The sequence below is a fragment of the Thermobia domestica genome, chromosome 1 (genome assembly GCF_964235325.1).
Source record: "Thermobia domestica chromosome 1, izTheDome1.hap1.1, whole genome shotgun sequence".
Classification (NCBI taxonomy): Eukaryota; Metazoa; Arthropoda; class Insecta; order Zygentoma; family Lepismatidae; genus Thermobia; species Thermobia domestica.
The window spans coordinates 237,425,376-237,440,350 of record NC_137454.1 but is presented as its reverse complement, the minus strand read 5'-3'; the positions used below and the strand labels follow the sequence as shown (position 1 = coordinate 237,440,350).

Sequence of the window (14,975 nt, the reverse complement as noted above, 5' to 3'; positions counted from 1 at the left end):
TTTGATTGTCAATTTAGCGTACCTTTCAGCAGCGAGGTTACACTAGAAGTGAAGCTACAGCTTAACCTGGTATCCGAACACATAAACTCTCACAGGGAACCGAAGACGGGTCCCCTACGTCAAAGACACGACCAGTATTTCTTAACCTTTTTGACTGACGACACAGTTTACTCATTGTCCATAACACCATACCACCCTTTTTTGTTATTTTTGTAATAAATAATAATAATAATAATAATAATAATAATAATAATAATAATAATAATAAGAAGAAGAAGAAGAAGAAGAAGAAGAAGAAGAAGAAGAGAAAATGAAACCAATTAGTTGTTATAATGACTCTATATAGCATTGAGCATTATTGCTACCGTTGGAAGCGTCGACTTGTACAGTCTGTCTCGATTTTAATTAATAATTTTTAAATATTTCATGATTTTTAAGTTCTAAAATTTCACGACACACTTTAGGGAATTGCATAACACACCAAAGCGTCGCGACACATCGATTCACATCCACTGTGCTAACCGCTTAGCTACGTAAGAGCTTGCTAGTAATAGTGCCACAACGAGAAAAATCGGTTGCACTGTAGTACTAACTTTGTTTTCAGGTTAGATCTTCCTTAACTTATCTTTCATAGACAGTCTGCTTTTTTTCCCCACAATTTTCAATCAATCATATTTCAATCTTGATTTTTTTTGTTTAAAGAATGCCGCCCTAAATCTAGTAATATATGGCTCGTAAATGAATACAAGCGTGCATACTATCTATACAAAGTGTATGTAATTAGGCACTTAGATGGCTAAACATGTGATTACAAAATGCTACTGATCGAATCAAAATTTGGTTATGCACCTTGCCCAATTGTTAAATAATTAAATTAATACAATATTGTCTTAATTGTTGCAATTAAACCATCTCAGTACTTTAAAATCGGTAAATTAAATGCACGGTTTACTATACGATAGTAGCTACACCTAATAGCGTCAGCCATGTAAACGATAGTGCAGGTAGCAACCTATGTTAGCATGGTTATTTATTATTATATTACACTTAGTACGGCGCACAGAGTAAGATATTTGTCGTTTAATATTTGGATATGTAACCATAGTATGATTTCATCACCAACATCATAGGTCTTCTGCCATTATTGCTGCAACTGAGAAGCTTCTATGCTCCACGGTCTTCCGCTAACCTGTTTGTCTTCACGTACGATTTATTGTTTTGATATCATCCATTAATTGTAGTCTCCTGCGCCCTTTCCCTCTCTTTCCTGCAACCATACTCTCTAAAACGTCCCACATGATACAGTTCCTTCTTGGCCAATGTCCCAACTAGTTTCTTTTCCTCTTCTTAATAATATATAAAATTGTTGTTTTCTCCTCCATCATTTCTAACACCTTTTCATTCATCTCCCGTCTGACCCAGCTAATTCGCTCCATTCTTCTCCACACCCACAGTTCGAAAGCTTCCAGTCATTTTTCATCATTTCTCCGTAATGTCCATGTTTCTGATACATACAGTACAATACTCCACACGAAGTATTTTATGAGTCTTTTTCTCAATTCTTTATTCAAGATCCACAAAATAGTGCTTTCTTCCTCCTAAAGATTTATTTTGCCATTCCTATCCTTGCTTTTATTTCACGTTCACATTTCATATAATTAGTGATAATAGAACCAAGGTATCGAAAACTATTCACCTGTTCTATTTTGTCTCCTCCTACTTCTATATTTGATACCGACCCTTTAGTTCCAGTCAGCATGGCTTTTGTCTTTGTAATATTTATTTTCATATCATATTCTTCACAGTCCTTTCTCAGGTCTTCTAACATCTTATTGATTTTCTTTTCAGATTCTGCAACAAGTGCCATATCATCTGCAAATCGTGTACACCTAATCATTCTATCTCCTACTAAAATGCCGTCTTCATTTTATAGGCTCTTTCTCATTATCTCTTCTAGATAAATATTAAATAATGTAGGCGAGAGACTGCATTGCTGTTGACCTCCCCTTCCAATTGCATTCCCTTCTGTCATTTCCTCTCTTATTCTAATGAACCAACAAGTAAGTATTAGAATAGGAGAGTATGATGTAATCCTTTTTTAAAAAATGGACAATAACACGCGTTTAAATTCCAGCTAAAGTTACCCAGTGTGCAAACTAAGGGAACATGGAAGAGAACGCTAAATTTTGGCATAAAATGGAGAAAAAATCAATATGACCTATTCAGAGCGAGCAAACGAAAGATAATATTTATTTTATCTGCTTTTTACGCTTCAATAATAACTGTATCATATCGTAACAAACGATATGCTTAAAAGAAACAAAGGCTATAACTACATACATTGTTTGCTTTATAGATGGTCACCATTATAAATCAGTCAAATATGCTTAAGCGTCATTAGCTTGTGGAAAATGGCGGATTTCATGAGAGCGATAATGTTGCTACTATATCGCCTTAGAACCCAGCTATTTATTTTGTCCCGGAGCAGTGTTAATGACAGGCTCTATGTCGCGTGGTGTTAAATAACTACTTGTATGAGCAGAATGTATTGTGCCCCTGTCCAAGATTAAAACGATAATTGATTCCCTGGAGTGCAAAATGAACTATGACCCACGACATCACTTCTTTCAGCCTTACCAGCAATGTATATATATATATATATATATACTCTTTTATGTGCTCTGTTCACACAATTGGTAGTCTTGTCACTCAACCAATAACGTTGGGCCGTACAAACATATCACCAGTTCGTTTCATTACTATTTGTTATCTCATATGTCATGTGAACATTAAAACTACTAAATGTAGACAGAAATAATACAATAGTGTAAGCTGATGTCGATTGTATACAGCTGTTTGTTTTCATAATCTACTCATATTAACTTGAATTGAACATAGATATCTTTAAATGTCGATTATGGTTTAACTCATTACATGGAAGTGAATTTTTTCACCTAGATGTTGACAATAAACTTACCTCATTTGTACATGTTTTTCCTTATCTCAATAAACAACTTAAAATATTCTCTAGTAGTTTTCAGAAGGTTAAGATAGCTCGGTGAACCGGTGGCAGTAGACGAGTGGTGTCGGGGTTTCAGCTTCGGATCACAAGATGCAATTCATCTTGAGTTCGTATCCCACTGATGAACAAGGGCTTTTCTCTAATTGTCTTCAATGTTTCTGTGATTTTATTCCTGTAAGGTAGAGGATAGAAGAAACCATGCCAGTGTGGTGTAGTAAACTGTCTGAAGCGATAAAGTGAGATCGTGAGGCAAAATTCATCGGGTTTTCAAATCCCTTTTAAAAGCACGGGTTTTTCTAACTTATTTTCATGTTTATGTGTTTGTGATCCTGTCGAGTCCTGTAGAAAATCAACAATGTAAGAAAACGCATATATACGAATGCTGGTTTGCTGTAGTCGAACTATCTGAGGCAAACGATCGTGAGCCAAAATCCATTGAGTGTTTGAATCCCTCTGAAGAGCATACACGTTTCTAAAGGGTCTAGGTATTGATAGTAGGGAAACGTATCCAAACCGAGCAGCAATGTAAGTAGGAAATTTTAAACAACGGAATTTAGCCTGCTATACATTCAAACGAATTTGTTGAAGCTACAGAATGCAACTTATTGTTTGAAGTAAAACAACTGATGAGTTAGGTTATGTTAACGGTAAAAGTTGAGGATACAAAGTAAGTATGTGAAAGCTATTCTGAAATTTAAAATAAAGGAGTAGTCGGAGTAGATAAAATAAAGGTAGTCGGAGACCCCCATCCTTCAATTCTAAGCAGACCCGTTCGGGAGAGTAATGCTCCCGGAAGTACGCTTTAAGTCGGTCACAAAATTTATATCATAGGAGTCAAGATGGAACAAAACGAGCCCTGCGGGGCTTCTCCTACTAATACTAATCTGCACAAAAATAAGTAAATCATTTTTTTGAGTATTATTTTCATGTTATTTTAAATAAAAAAGTGAAATAAAAAATAAAGAAAACTTTCTTTGATCCGGGTTTAAACCCACGCCAAAGGCTATATTCGTTACTAGCACATAGCGCTAGCACGCTCGGTCACGAGGACCGACAGCAGTAAGCGTTTCATTTCTCCTATTTGAATGCAACGTGGCAAGAAACGGATAACGCCAACCAATCAGAACTGTGTATTTCATTCGTACTTCCGGGAGCAGTACTCTCCCTACCTAGTCCTCTAGGCAGTGCAGGTAATGCTAGGCAGCAAGTGGCAGTACTTGAGAAACAGTGCCTGAACGAGTAAGATCTGTTTCTGATACTGCCCAGGAGGATGCAATTTTCGGTTGAAGAACAATAGGTAATTGTGAAACTCCTCACTGCAGCTGGACGTTGTGCAGCTTATATTGGAGAGCCATCACCAATTGGAGAGATGCCACTGCAGATAACACTGTTAGGTGCGTGAGTTCAAAGCAGAGAAAACGAGTGTGAAAAATGAGCAGAAGTCTGGACGTCCAAAAAAAGCATCAACTGACACTACGTAAAATTGCCCATGTTGAAGACTTCGTCATGAAAGGTAGGTTTGTCACCATGCAAGAAATGTGATACACTGTTCTAAAAATGGGAATAGTAGAACGAACAATTACAGATGTACTGGCCCTAAGGAAAGTTTCTTCTCGCTGGGTTTCATGAATGCTTAATGGTGATTAAAAAGATGCAAGAATTCGAACAAATGTTGCAAATTTGACACTTTTCATAAACGAGGGTTCAATTTCTTGGATAGTATTATCACAATGTATGAAACACAGATTTCGTTATTCGACCCAGAAACGAAAGGACAGTCGATGCAGTGGAAACACAGATTTACCCCCTCCCCCAAAAAGAAAACAAATTGGTCAGACAGCATCCACTGAAAAGATGCTGTACGCTGTCTTTTGGGATTCCCAGGGAAAGATATATTGTCCCACTCCGTTTTGAAGGGTCGTACAATTACTGGCGAGTATTTATGTACACTTTTAGACACAGATGTTTTTTTTTTTTTTTTGCCAAAAATGACTGAGAAACGACCACAAATGGAAAATTACGATTTCATCCTCCACATGCACAATATACCGCCATGCTAATATTGTGACATAATTCTTGCTGCCCACAATATTGAACTTCTGCCACACCCACCATACTTGCCAGATTTAGTCTTGCGTGACTTCTGGTTGTTCCTAAACCTCAAGGATTCTCTTAGTGAATGTCATTTTGCCAGTAGATCATCCAAGGGAAGTGTTATTTTCCAGTACCTGAAGGATTCCCCAAAGATAACTATACAACATGGTACTCAAAACGGACTCATGGTAACTGTGTATCAATAAAGAGAGAGAGTTTATTAAGAATATACACAGGTGAGTTAGATGTATTTCCTTGTTCTTGGAAATTAGCACGAAACGGCACATACTTTTGGTACATTGAAACGATGTATTGACACACAGAGAAACAATAACAGTATTTTTTTATTATTCATAATATGATGAACATTATCAACTATCAAAAATAATGACGGTTCTTACACCAAAACTTGGGAAGAAACCATACAGAAACTATCTAGCAATTTTTTCCAAGGGACTTATAAGATAATGAAAATGGAAATCAACGCAAAATAAGAAGAGAATTTGAGAACATTCAACCCGTAGACGTCTTACACAATATTCAGGAGATAACAAATACCGAAGTGGAAGAACTTATAAGAAAATTAAAAACAGGAAAAGCCCCAGATTTGGATGGCATAAAAAAATTAAATTTATAAAAATAAGAAAAGTATTTGGATTCCCTATTTTACAAGATTGTTTAATCTTTTACTCAGGAAACAGGAATTCTAAACCATTTGGAAAGAATCTAAGTTAATAATATTGTTAAAATGACAAGTTAAAGACCCAACCGATCTAAGTTCGTACCATCCTATCTGTCTATTCAAAAACTTCGCGAAAATGTTTGAAAAAGTCATAGCAAACAGAATTAATAATGTTAGAAACATTCAAAATGATAAACTACAATTTGGTTTTAGGCCCGGCAAATCGACAGAAGATGCTCTCAATACATTTGTAGAACAAATTAGAAGAAGCTGTTCAGTAAACAAATACGCATTAGTATTATTTGTGGATATCGAAGGCGCGTTCGACTATCTTTGGATTCCTTCATTAATTCAAAATCTAATCAAATTAAATGTACCGGAGTACTTATTAAACATGATTAGGAATTACTTTACAGATAGAAAAATATTAATTAAAGGCGAAAAAGGGAATATTGTAGTTAAGACAGAAAAAGGATCTCCCCAAGGATCGATCTTAGGACCGTTGTTGTGGGACATAGAATTGCAGCTTTGCCTGGAAATTCTAAACAGTAAATAAGAAATAGACCGAGTAGTGGTTTTTGCTGATGATATTGCAATTATCATCTCAACGAATCCACGAAGAGAATTAGAAATTAAAACAGAATTAGTCGTTAATATCTTACAAAATTGGAGTATCGAAAGTAAGCTAAGGCTATCTGCAAAGAAAAGAAAGTATATGTTGTTTGGTACACAACTGCGTAGGAATCCAGAATTTTCCTACCCTGACTTTACTTTGGGATTCATTTAAACATATCTTAATTAATCTAATTAACTTTCTCGGTATTCCAAGTTCTGTAAGAACGTTGTATAATGTTTCTCTCCTAATCGAGTCATACGCCTTTCTAAAATCAATAATTAGTTGATGTACCGGGGGATGTATTGTATTCCCACCATTTGTCGAATATTTGGCGAACGGTAAATATTTGGTCGATAGTTGACCGATTTCGTCTAAATCCGCACTGATAATCTCCAATAATTTCATCTGCGTATGGGGTCAATTTTGCTAATAGAATATTGGAAAGGATTTTATAGAATGTTAACATAAGAGAAATGCCTCGATAATTATTACAGTCAGTTTTGTCGCCTTTCTTGTGAATTGGAACAATGATTGATTCTTTCCACTCTTGTGGCAATTCTTCCTTGTTCCAGATAAGGAGAATGAGTTTGTGTATCTTGTTCCACAATTTTTCGCCTCCAGCTAAAATTAACTCAGCCGGAATTTCATCTACATCGGGAGATTTGTGTTTCTTTAATTTCTGTATAGCGGTTTTTACTTCTATTCGATTGGGTTCTGGAATATACACTTCTGCGGTGTGTATCTCCTTTTCTCCACGTACACTAGTTTTTGGTTGCGTGTTAAGCAAATCGTCAAAGAAATAGTTATATGTTAGTAGGTGTATAATCGGCAAAGACATGTATGCGGCAAATTTCATGTCAAAAGAGCAATATATAAGAACAAAAAAAGAAAGAAAGAAAGAAAAGTAAAGAAAAAAAGACGAAAATAAAACTTTCTTGTCCATTTAGCAACATTTTGTTTTACCATTGTAATTTTCGTATTTATAATTGTTTTCCTATGAAATTTACCACAAATATATATTTCCCGATTATATACCCAGTATCTGTATTAAAACTACGCTGCAAAATTATTATCAAATTATATTCTTACAAGAAGACCGTTATAGATATGCGACAATAATTTTGGACATGAGTGTACATTAAGGTCAGATGTGCAAGAACAAATCTGAAAGAAGCTCAAGATAAACAAGTATTCCTCATACCCTAGCAGTATTTTTTTATACATCTCTGCTTCACTTATAGTTTTGTCGTCCCAATACATTACAATTTGAATTTTCTAGAAGCACTTAATCAACTAGTTCTTATTTTCATTGGTGAAATTATAACTTTCGAGTTGAAATTCTACTCGTTTCACCTACTACAGAGAACGTCCATAGCATAAGTCTCTGATTAAGATTGCTACGTTTCGGAGCTGGTGTGAAAATTTAATAAATTCGAATGATAGCAGTTAAGGATAATCCGGAGTTAAAGACATGCGTATTACAAAAAATTTAACTGGTGTACATAATAGTGAATCTAACACGCATATTGCATAGTAGTGATCCCTTTGTCTGCGGGCGGACTCTCTCTCTCACACATATACAGATACACACACACACACACAAACACACGTTTTATAGATAAATAGATAGATAGATATAGATATGGTATATACATAAAGGAGTTTTACTAATCTTAGCTGCTTGAAAATATTGATCGCGGGTTAATATAATATTAATATTAATACTATATTTTGCATTTCTTTCTAGGGAATTTTCTATTGTAATTTCCCTCTAGTTGAATTTCCGGATTTTTTTATTGACTGTCATTTTAGGCATAACGAGGATTAGGCCAAACGAGGATCCTTTTTCCGCCTAAAATGGCAGACTCAAATCTTATCACTTATCTGTCATAAAAATGTCAGATAATTGGTTAGGCGAAACGAGGATTGGGCAAAACGTAGCGACACGTTCAAGAAATGATGCAACAATATTCAATCAATAAAATTCCTTATTGGAAAATGGTTAAGGTTCTGGATTTTATATTGAGTTCTAAGGATAAAAACTGGTTTTGAAAAATTAAAATTTTCTGTAAATCTCAGTTAAAATAATGTACAACTTATTCTGGGCGAGCGGTCCTGGGTTCGATACCCGGTGAGGGCACTCGTTCGAAAAAGTGTAAAAAGCTTTTTCAGCCCAACCATCTTGAATGAGGTTTTCCTGGGTTTTCCTCATTCACACCAGGTAAATGCCGGTGTAGTACCTAACTCCAGTCCGTTTCCTTCCTTTCCTTTCCCCGGATAGTGTGCTCGCTGAGGGACGTTATTCCTCATACGTGATGGGCTAACATGGACATAGATGCTGAAAGACCTGAAATCTAAATCCCTCCCCATAAACTACATTTCTTGTCTCCGGAATGCACGGATCTACATAAAGAAGTTGTAGTTGGTGAACCCAACTGTTTAAAAAAATGTTAATTTTTCAATTGTATACCGTAGAATGTTAGAACAAAATAAATAATATTTGTATGCTGAGGACAAATTTGAGAATGATTTGATTTCATTTGAGTTCATCGGCAAATGCAGCAATGAAGTTATATGATACGTGGACCTCCAGCCTAACGTAGGATTCGAACCCCATGACCTCTCACGGGAAACTGAACCTGAATCTCTCACGCCAAAGGCGTGTACGCTAATTGCTTAGCCACAGCTTAGCGTCTTACAAAGAAACCATCAAAATACAAGTATGAAATGGCAAAGCAAGGATAAGTAAAATTGAACACAGAACATACTTGTAGTCCTTTTCATCATTTGAAGCGTACATATATGTATTCTGTAACGTAAGAACGAAAGACGCAACTGAGAGGAAGCAATTACGAGGCATGTGAATTTCAGGTATTCGACTATTCCTTAGATATAAAAATAAAAAGAATATCTTCGAAACATATTCCTTTTCTACACTCGCTACGACGTATAAGATAGATAACAAGTATACGGTAGCGTATAAAGAGGAACTTTTATTGTAGTTGCATTTTTTCCTTGGAGGAAACCATTATAACTACACAGAGGAAATAATCAACCAACATATACGGTTACATAGTTGTATTTAAGAAATAACGCTCACAAGTACTTTGACTATAAGAGACATTAAGAAAATTACATTTCTTTTTCATACAGTACAGTAAAACCTACTTTAACGGACATCTCTAGCCACAAAACAGACCTCTCTAGTTCCGGCAAAATGTATATGTTTTATCACGGGACAGAAGGCTCGCTTTTAGGAACACTCGTAGACACGGATACGAACTTCCTCCCCCACCCCTAGTGTTTTAGTAACTTCTTTATAACAGCGGACAGGAATTATTATTCTGCACAAGTATTTAGTGCAGAAAATTCTTTTCATAATTTTAAAATAAATTTGTCATGCAGTAGAGTAGACAGAAAATCTGCTCCCGATAAAATATATTTGTCATAAGTGTCCATGATCTGGTAAACAAACGCACAAAATATTTCGAAACAAAACTAGAATTTCTTCTTTTTTCTGTCGTATTAATAATAACATTGCATGTTTGTAGTGTGTGACATTTACTTTTATATTACGGTCATTAAGCGAAAATGTAAAATTATATTTACAGCACACTAAGAAGAAAAATTGTATGTGGCGTACGTAAAATCGAATTTTACATTTGTATATCCTGTAGTTTTTGGACTTAACGGACAGCAAACGTATAACTGAAAACGCACGTTTTATAATACTTTCTGTATAAGTGTTCCATCTGTACGTATAGATGCGTTCAAGTTATTAGACTCAATATTCAGTTTCTGAATATTTTAATGTTCTTACAATATTACGTAAGAAAATACGTTCGAACTTAGTCCAAATTACTACTTTGTAACTCTGTCCTAATTTCTAGTGGATGTGGCATATACTTTTCAGTATCAATAAAACAAATGCGTACGTAACATTCAAATATAATTACTATAAAGTGTGTATATCCAAATTGGAAACAAGAAATGAAATGGAATATTTACAAGAAAATTATCTATCACACAAAGATTATTATTTCTTATGAAATCCCTCATTCTTTATTAAGTCTTTTATCCTTTGTGGCATCCTATGTACGACTTTAACACACTTTGCCTTCAATTCAGCATCGTGATACCACAAATTGATGATCTCCTTCATCAGTTAAAGTTCGGCTCTAATGTGCTTCTTCTTTAGATTTTCTTTCATGAAGCTCCAAACGTTTTCAATCGGGTTCATATCAGGACTAGTGCCTGGCCACGGAAGAACACTAATTTCGTTGTCCTCGAAGAATTTTATCACAGCTTTGGCCCGGTGGCATGGGGCTCCATCATGCATAAAGATGAATTGTACGTCATCAAACCAAAGTGCAGTCTGGGAAAGCAGTTCTTCTTGAAGAACTTGTAGGTATTAGTCGTGCTTCATTGTTCTCTCTACTATATACAGTCTTCGAGGCCCGAAGACAGAAATCACACCCCAGATCATAACTGCAGTAGGATGCTTCACGGTTTATGAAAGACATTCCAACTTGAATTCCTCCCAGGTCAACGTCGCACATATGAACATTCATCAGACACAAAGATACATGATTCATCACTGAAACACACTATTCTCCAATCGTCAGCAGTCCAATCTTCTAGGCCTCGTACCCATTTGAGGAGCTTATTTGCCACGATTGGAGTAGATTCTAATTTTTGTTTTCTTTCTTGACCGTGTGCTTTTATTCTCTCTTCACAAAGAATCCTTCCACACAAGACAATTTCAGGCCAAATGTCTGCGCCACACTCAACCATTTTTATGCTTAAGTCTCTTAGAAATTGCACTTCCGTTTCCCAGAGCCAATCGTTTTAGTTTTCTGATACCTTTGGTTTTTGCCCACACTTGTCAACCCTATTTTGCCTCTTGTTCATTTCAACAGAGATACTACTCACAGATTTTTGTTCTATCCCAACTCTACTAGCAATGTATTGCTGTGTATATCTTATTTCCACCAGAAGTATTTTCTTATCTTCCATTTTTCGGGAAGAAAGGTCTTTTCCTTTTCCCATTATGCTGCAATTATAGGACTATACAGAATAAAAGACAGATACACGAAACACGCCACGATCATTTTAAACTGGCCCATTCGAACTGCTGAACGCTTTGAATGTCGTTAACTTCTTACGATAGCAACCACAACACTTTAGACTGTAATTTGTTGATAGGGACCACAATAGCTATCTACAACAGAAACAACACTTAGAATTCTCCCACCCTCACTAATACCATCTGCTGTTCAACGGTGATATCACCACTTCAACTGTACAGTAAACAAATGAAGGATCTCATATTGGTTTAACCATTAAATTAAATGTTCTAGAACTCTGAAATTAGGACCCCTACATCAATTTTACATTTTTCGAGCGTGAGTTTAATAATTTGAATACGTCTGTACTTTGCGTATGAAACAATATAGGTGGTCAGGATCTCACACACAAATGGACGTATATAACATATAGCTGATGAAGGTAACATACACATATGTATGTAATATAAGAGAGACTGTTAGATATCAGACATCCTGAAACGGCATGATATAACATCTAAGGGCAGTGCCTATGTAGCATATGGATAATGTATGCTCCGTACTGTTTTCTGTAGTAAGCAAGAGGATTCCGTATATTTGTACAATATACTCGTACCGGTTTCCGGAGAACGGATTTTTCTGTGTGTCAAGTACTTGAGGAATTACCACCAATGCGGTAGTTGGAACCCATATAAATAAGCCTACTACACTATGCTTACTGTATCTGATATTGATCTACAGTATATTTACATTTACAACTATTGTACTTATACCTACTATATGCTACGTACAACTACCACATGAATTGTATTTTAAATTTGTGTAACCTCTCTGTAACGGATAACTCTCATTTTCGGACAAACGATTATTAGTGTTATTGGTGTTAGTTGATCATCAGAGGCTTCATAACATTGTGATTTTTCTCTATAATGATATAACTATAGAATATGTACACGTTCTTTAGTAACAGACTGAGTTCAAAATCTGATAGACATTTTTTATATAGAGATTATAGGCTTTGTACAACTTTTAGCAGATTTTTTTAAGTGCTTGGTCCTGTATTTGTAGGTTAGATATAGAAGCTCTGGTTTACATAATCAGAAATAGGGGTATACAAACAGCGGTACGAGTCAATATGCTAAATACAACTATTAAACTTAGAAAAGAAGCAGTTTAACAGATCATAGCCCGTTCTGGACTGTGAAAGCAGAAACTGGATGTTTTCCTGTTCTAAAATGTTTTCGCTTCTTTTCTTGTAGTGGTCAAATATCATTAATAAAGGAACTTAGACTTAAATAAAACCCAATTAGAAAAATTACAAAATGTTGGGTAAAGGGGGAAGCACTGGGCATAAAAAAAAAGAGAAACGGATTACAAAATTACGGAAGAAGAAAAACGAGTTCCATGTTCCATGACCTATTCACTTGATTAATACTAAACCATAAATCTAACTATAATAATAATAATAATAGTAATAATAATAGTAATAATAATAATAATAATAATACTAATAATAATAATAATAATAATAATAATAATTATTATTATTATTATTATTATTATTATTATTATTATTATTATTATTATTATTATTATTATTATTATTATTATTTAATAGCCTACAAAATAATTTCAACTGAAAAAAAATAACGTGCCAAGTATTCTTTCCGCTGAAAAAAAATACTCCGTTGGATTTAGAACGTTTGTACTTCAGGTGTTTTTGTGTAGAATTAGTTCTCTTATTTCAGATGTACTTTTAAATTTATGAAGGGAACTATTGGTGTTTCAAACAAAGGTAAATCACGAGAGCTTACAAATTCAAGCGGGATACCCACTTTCATTCTTTATCTGGAGACCAAATACAAGTTTAGAGAAAGCCCAGAGAGTCATGCTTCATATTCATTTTCTTTACACTATTAAAAGAAAAAAATCCCAGACAAATGACCGGATGCTAGCTTCAAATTAAATCTGGACAAGAATTGTAGTTTAATGGACAAGTACTGAACGTTAAGGATATTATCTGGAAGTAATTCGCCTGCTAAAATTACTCATAAACCGTACGTCTGTTGATTTCAAAATTTCCTGAATGTTCCGTAATAAGGTAGCTTCTCCCCTATTACCTTCTATCTTTTATCTCGAATATATTTAGCTAAGTGTCTTGTATTATGTTGGTAGTTTCAGCATCTAACACCATCCGCCATCACGACAATGGTCTAACAATAGATCAAAAGCGAAGTTTATTTAAGAGCCCATCAAGCAAGGTCGTTCCGTTTTCTGTCGCAAGTGCTATTGACGAAGCTTTAGTATGCACACCATTACGTAATACTCTCTCTTTCTCTTGTCTTCCCTCTCAGCTCAACTGTCTCGGGACCATTTGATTACTACAGCATCCTCACTCTCTTTTGTCTTCTTTTTTTCCTTGTTTAGTTTTTTTTCAAGGTCATCTACGCCATCAAGCAATCAGCCGCGCAACCATATATACTCTAGCTGGAATTGAGTAGCTATACATTGAGAGATTAAAAAGAAATTAAAAAACTGTAGTTTAAAGGAGATATAAGCAAATATTTAACACTGACAATCACCTTTTAAAGGAATTACAGGATATAGAGAATAAATTATAAAAATACTTGTACTTCCTAACCTTGCCTACTATTAGCTTAGTATTGATCGTAAGTAAATGCATTAATGTTCAAAATACATTCAATTAAACTGGCAAAAAATTAATTAATACATTATTTTTAACTATCACAAATAATAATAATAATAATAATAATAATAATAATAATAATAATAATAATAATAATAATAATAATAATAATAAATACAGTATACTATGATGCAGATGTGCACACAGACATTTTGGTTAGAAGGGGTCTAAGCTTTGGGGTATCCAACACTACAAGCCACTACGTCTATCTAGTATTGATATTATTCTGCCCCCAATAATGAAATGAAATCTTTAACTTTTACGTCCCACGATTATGCCGGTTAGGCTAAATGAGACGGTGATTATGAGAAATGAATGAAAATGGTGGAAAGAAGAAAGTGGGAGGAAACGGGAGAACCCCTTGAAAACCCACGAGCACTGAGTTTGTCCACCACAAATTCTACACGGCGCGAGCTGGGATCGAACCAGGGATCCCTAGCACTGGAGGTGAACGCTCTACCACTGAGCTACCGCGCCCCTCCCCCACTCTGCCCCCAATAGTAAAATAAGTAATTGTAAAATACTCCACCCATATTTTCCAAAAAAGATATAATGCAACTAGATTGATTTATAAGAAAAAGAGTACAGATGAAATGTAAGATCAAATTTTCTTGTTACATCAATCATTTTTCTGTTTAAGTAAAGGTTTATTGAGAAACTGTAGAAATGTACATTGAAGTAGGGATGGTATCGAGACGTGACGAGACTTTGTTCAGTCTCAGTCTCGTTTCGGTTGATAAATAGCGGTCTCGATCTCGTCTCGAGACAAAAATCGCCGTCTCGATCTC

General features: G+C 35.1%; 1 non-coding gene across 1 annotated transcript; it reads right to left on the bottom strand.

The window, feature by feature from the left end:
* Positions 1-14,592: 14,592 nt before the first annotated feature.
* Positions 14,593-14,664, bottom strand: TRNAW-CCA (transfer RNA tryptophan (anticodon CCA)). The gene has a single exon. It is a non-coding gene; the product is annotated as a tRNA-Trp (tRNA).
* Positions 14,665-14,975: the final 311 nt, after the last annotated feature.